The sequence below is a fragment of the Gossypium arboreum genome, chromosome 9 (genome assembly GCF_025698485.1).
Source record: "Gossypium arboreum isolate Shixiya-1 chromosome 9, ASM2569848v2, whole genome shotgun sequence".
NCBI classification, from domain to species: Eukaryota; Viridiplantae; Streptophyta; class Magnoliopsida; order Malvales; family Malvaceae; genus Gossypium; species Gossypium arboreum.
The window spans coordinates 10,024,227-10,030,005 of NC_069078.1; the positions used below are offsets into that span (position 1 = coordinate 10,024,227).

Below are 5,779 nucleotides of genomic sequence, written 5' to 3' on the forward strand. Positions count from 1 at the left end.
ATCGAATTTTGATGAGTCTATTTTCATATGGAATAAGCAAAACAGGTATATGAGCTATATTTTATGAGATGTTTAAATTTTTATGAAACAGGGCCAGAGCGATTTCTGGATCCCCTGTTCTGAATTTGGAAATTCACCATAAATTTTACAAAGATAATTAGAAGTCACGCTTTATATGTACAGATTCCTTATTGAGTCTAGTTTTATTAGAGACAAACGGAATAGTCATTGAAGGTCTGTATAGGGAGATATCTGATTCGTAATACACAGAGGTCAGAGTAGTTGAACCCTGAAACAGGGGAGACTTTAACTAATAAACTGTACTAATTGGCCCAACCAAAAATTCTAGAAAAAAATTAGTAGATATATATATGAGTCTAGTTTCAGGAAAAATTTACGGAATTGGATTTCGAGTTTTGTAACTCGAGATATGATTTTAAAGCGACTGTGATGCAGTTAGCCAGCTTGTCTGGAAATTTTAAAATGAATTGTATGAGCTGTTTAATTAATGAATTAAGTCCGTTAACACCTCGTGTTCGACTCGAAACGGTCTCGCACGGGTGTTACATTTAGTGGTATCAGAGCAGGTTTAGTCAGTTCTCGGACTAACCTAGCATGTGTAAAAGTTTAGCTATACATGCCAACGATCGTGATAGTGTGATGTCTTCCGACGCGTATAAGTACCGTCTTATTTAGAGTGGTACTCTCCAATCGAAGCTGCGCCAACCATGTTCAATGTTAAGTAAAGGTATTTGAGTAAAATTATGATTATGATAAGTCTCGGTTCAGAAAAGTATGAATAAAGGTTTATGATACATATGTGATAATATGTGAGATGAAAGTTCATGTTGTGATAAATATTCATATTTGCTTCATGCTCATATGATGTAGTGTATGTGGCTTACTTGATAAGATGAACGGAATAAATAGAAAGTAGTAGAGGTATGAATAAAGGTCATAATATTATGATACTGAATGAAAATGTCCTTGTCTTGATTGGATGTCGAATGTTGATGAATGTTAATGGTATATAATTTTATGAGGTAAAGGATTATAATGAAATGAACTTATCTATGTTAAATTGTTGGACTGAATTATATGATTGTAATGATATGTACGTGATGATGCACGAAATGAAAGTTGTGATTGTGATGCAAATATCTATGTTTGTTTGGCCTTATATAATGTCATGAGCATGAATTAATTTAATTAAATGAATGGATAAGTAAAGTGTCTAGAAAACATAGAATGTATGCATAAGTATATTGTCTAAATGGGACAATAGGAAAATTGGTGTAAGCCAACATGAATGAATGACATGATTTTGATGATGTTACTATGATGATGGAAGTTGTGTCATATGTGTATGTATAAGAAAGTCGAGTCGAGGTCCTACAACCCTCCCCTTACCAAAGTGGTACTTATAATGGAATTTCATGAGATTTGTATTGAATAAGTTTTGGTTGAGAACCCAAAGAGTTCAGTGATAGAATAATTATAAGTATGATCCGAGATTGAAAATGAGCTGATAAGTAAAGTCGAGCCGAAAGTATCGGATTGACGTAAAAATTATTGGAGTTATGCATCGTCCTAGTTAGAAAAGGAATTCTCCTTGGTAAATCGAATTACTCAAGTGCAAGGTCGAGAAAAGTGTAAATCGAAATTTATTCAGAATTGGCCTTTTTAGTGAATAGTTTAATATAAAATTTGTGACGGCAGAACTAGTTGGGGAAATGATATTTCAAATGTGAATTATCCGAGTGTGACAGCTTATGACCGGATGATTTATGATCTCTTTTGAGATGTTCTATGTGTTCACCCGTTCTTAGAAATATTTCTATGGCTATTGATCTTCGAAGAAATTCTTGTTATATGAGAATGTCTTCTAATTCGTGTTGGATGAAAGCATTGGTAGTCCTGATTGGTTTATAATTTATATTGCTCTATTTCATCGGGTATTCTATTTCATTTCATTCGATAAGAATTGATGAGAGAATTCATATGATATTATGATTCTGCTTTCTTCTACTTGATGCTTCATCCGATATATATGTATGGGAAGATATATTGATCTTGTTATATTTGATTTCGTGGGATTAAATAATGTTTTCTTTTGGACTTTCTTTCTTTGAAGAATTATCAGGGTATTCTGTATTTTCTCTATGAATTTGGTTTTCGATTCTCCGGCATAGTATCGTATCTTGGGTTTCTTTATCCTGGATCTCTTTATCTGAATTTCTTTATTCCGGTTTTCTATCTTGGATTTCTTTATTCAGTTTTCTTGTTATCTTTGTTCCATAATTTGTCAATTACGACTCATGTTCGAAGTACGTTCTTCAGCTCGTGATAATCATGTCAAATATGACTATACTTCTAATTTGATCTTGGTAATGTGGTGATTTTAGTATTGGGATTTTTTCTAATTTCTATGTAAGGATTTGACATCAGTAAAGGCATAGGTGATAAAAGCGCGAGTTTTAGTCGGTATGGTAAATTATTTATTTGAAAGATTTCATGTGACAATTATGTCAGGATTATTTTTCCCAAGTCTGATAATAGAATTTCATTTTGTACGTATAAAAGAGTAAATAGTTTGAACGAGAAGTGTATATTTATTAGAAAGAGTTGAATATTAGTTTAAGTCACTACGAATGATAAGGTTTCCATCTTGTGAAAGCTAAAATGTTTATTACATGTTGACAGAGTTCGGATAGATGAGAATATTGGTAACCGAAGCGTCTGAACTAGACTAGTCTACATTGAGCAAAGACTTCCTGACTTTCAGTAATGTATTGTTGTATGAATTGTGATGTGTTTCAAGACAGTGAGGTAATGTGATAGTTTAGAGCATCCGATGTTACATAAAATCGGAGTTGTTAAAGGGGTTAAAGCCGAGCATTGGGATCTATCAAAATTATCCTTGTCAATGTTGATATTGGGATGGAAATGAGAAGGATTATTCTTGAGGCCATATCAGAATTATTTCTATGGCGGAAAGAGGAAAATGTGATGTATCCTATTGTTAAATGTTTGGCGAGATCTATAAATCACATCTGTATTGAATGAATTCCTACTCATCAGATTCATGGAATTTCAGGTCTCTTTGATTGTCGGATTTCTTGGAATTCGGTCTCCATTAAATCAAGTTGAGATCCGGTTTTATGTCATGATATCATGGGAAATTAAGAAGGGTTGAAAATTTAAGAACAGTTGAGAGTTGAGACTGTAAGCTTTTAGATCATATGAGAAATTGAAGAGATGTATTGGAGGTACAGTCTAAGTGCAAGTTCTTCGGCACCAAATATGAGATTAAAAGTGAAGCCCACTTTTCTAGTAAGATTTTCGGGGACGAAAATCCCTGAAGGGGGGGAGAGTTGTAATATCCTGATTTTGGGCCTAGTCGAATAGTGGTTTCGTGACCACAAAATCCGAGATATAAATAATTATTTTATGATTATTTTAAGGTCTATGATATGATTGCATGATTGTGTGAAAATTTCGTGAAGAAATTTTATGCATAAAGTGCTTAATTTGAAATTTGGGACTAAATTGAATAAATTGCAAAACTTGTGTTCTAGAAGTATTTTGCATAAAATTGAATTAGATTATTAATTAGAGGTCCTTAAAGAGTAATTTTACCAATTTCTAAGTCTATGGACAAAAATTGGACATGGATGGAATTTTTGGAAAGTTTAGTAGTAAGGGCATTTTGGTCATTTAGGGTAAAATGAATTAAAATACAAAATTAAAAGCCAATTTTGCTCATCTTCAACCCCATGGCCGAATATAGCAAGGAGAAACCATGGCTAGGGTTTTTCAAGCTTCCAAGCTCGATTGTAAGTCCGTTCTAGCCTCGTTTTTAATGATTTTTACGTTTTGGAGTCCCGGTAGCTCGATTTAGCTTATGCTAGCAATAATTTAACCTAGGGTTTATATTTGGAAAAATACCCATAAGTGAAATTTGTGTATTTTGGTGTTTTATGATAGAATATGAGGTTTTAAATTATGTTAGACAACTTGTGCTACTCGGTTTTAAGTGAAAATGAGCAAAAGGGCTTAATCGGTAAAAATACCTAATAGTCATAAGTACATGTTAGAGTGAGAATTTGATGTTGCCATAGAAGGGAAAAATGATCAGCATGTCATAAAACATAAGAAAATAGGCTGAATTTTAATTTACGAGCTTTGGGGCAAAAGTGTAAATATGCAAAAGTTTAGGGCAAAATTGTAAATTTTCCAAAATATGATTTTGGGTCAATTTGAATAATGTGAGTCCTAATTAGACTATATTTTAAATGATAGAGCAAGGAAAACTGAAATTCGGGCTAAAATGGGGAAAATACCAAGTGATGGACGAAATGGTAAAAATAGCCATTTTCGCATACGAGGTAAGTTCATGTGTAAATAATGTAGCATAATGGTTATTTTTAAGTTATTGATGTTAATTATATGTTATGCTGAATTTTATTATGAAATGTATGCTTGTGGTTAATTTCAAATAATATGCAAATTATGCGAACTACTTGTTAAATATAATTGTTACCGAGTATTGATTTCGGCATTCTACGGAAGACGGCAAGGATAAGTGTTCGAGGAAAAAGCCCGTTTGAACCTTAGGAATAGATGAGGATACAAGTGACATGTCACTAGGATGGTTGAGCATCCGAACTCGTTGAGTTGTGTCCGAGTTCACTTATGGATGCGAGCGTCCGAACTCGTTGAGTTGAGTCCGAGTTCGTGAGATGTAACTAGGCATCCGAACTCGTTGAGTTGAGTCCGAGTTCACTTATGGATGCGAACGCCCGAGCTCGTTGAGTTGAGTCCGAGTTCACTTATGGGCGGGTTACATGGTAGCTTGGCTACATATGTGGCACTTATGTGCAAACTTTCCATGTATCCGAATTATATTCGATGTGTTCAATGGTAAAGTTCTACTCAAATGGAGGAATACTCAAGATGAAAGGGACGTATTGGTAAGTGTTGTGAAATGGATACTTTGAACAGGTATGTACTTAACCCTCGGGTTGAAAACTCGATATAACAACAATATGGTAAGATGATAAATGAAAAGGTGATATGAATGTCTTGGTGATGATTATGCAAATGATGTTTTATGTTTGCTTATATGGTTATGTTACTTGCTATTTGCATGTGAGCTTACTAAGCATTTATGCTTACTCCCTCCTTTTCATTCCTTGTAGTGTTGACAAGCCAGCTCAGAAATCGGAAACGGTCGGAGGCACGCTCACACTATCCGTATACCATCTTGGCATAATGGCTTGTATATTTTGAGTATGGCATGTATAGCATTATAATCATTTTATATGTATGGTCTTATGATATGGTTATTGAGTGGTATGGAAATAGAAATGCTTGGTAATGATTAGCCATTGGAATGGCTAATCATGATCATATTTGGTATTATGTATGTCAAATTGCTAGCTAATCCATGGAAACCATGAAATAGGTAAAATTTACCATAAAATAGATTCAGACAGCAGCAGTGACGTGAGTTTGAAAATCACTAAAAATAGTAGAAATGGAATTAAATAATGAATAAGTTATGGAATCGAAGTTTGATGAGTCTATTTTCATATGGAATAAGCAAAACAGGTATATGAGCTATATTTTATGAGATGTTTAAATTTTTGTGAAACAGGGCCAGAGCGATTTCTGGATCCCTGTTCTGAATTTAGAAATTCACCATAAATTTTAAAAGATAATTAGAAGTCATGCTTTATATGTACAGATTCCTTATTGAGTCTAGTTTTATTAGAGA

At 33.6% G+C, this 5,779-nt stretch overlaps 1 long non-coding RNA gene across 1 annotated transcript; it reads left to right on the forward strand.

Moving 5' to 3' along the window:
• The first annotated feature begins 3,764 nt into the window (after positions 1-3,764).
• Positions 3,765-5,421, forward strand: LOC128280373 (uncharacterized). The gene is made up of 3 exons (XR_008270548.1): positions 3,765-3,836; positions 4,303-4,388; positions 5,202-5,421. It is a non-coding gene; the product is annotated as an uncharacterized LOC128280373 (long non-coding RNA).
• Positions 5,422-5,779: the final 358 nt, after the last annotated feature.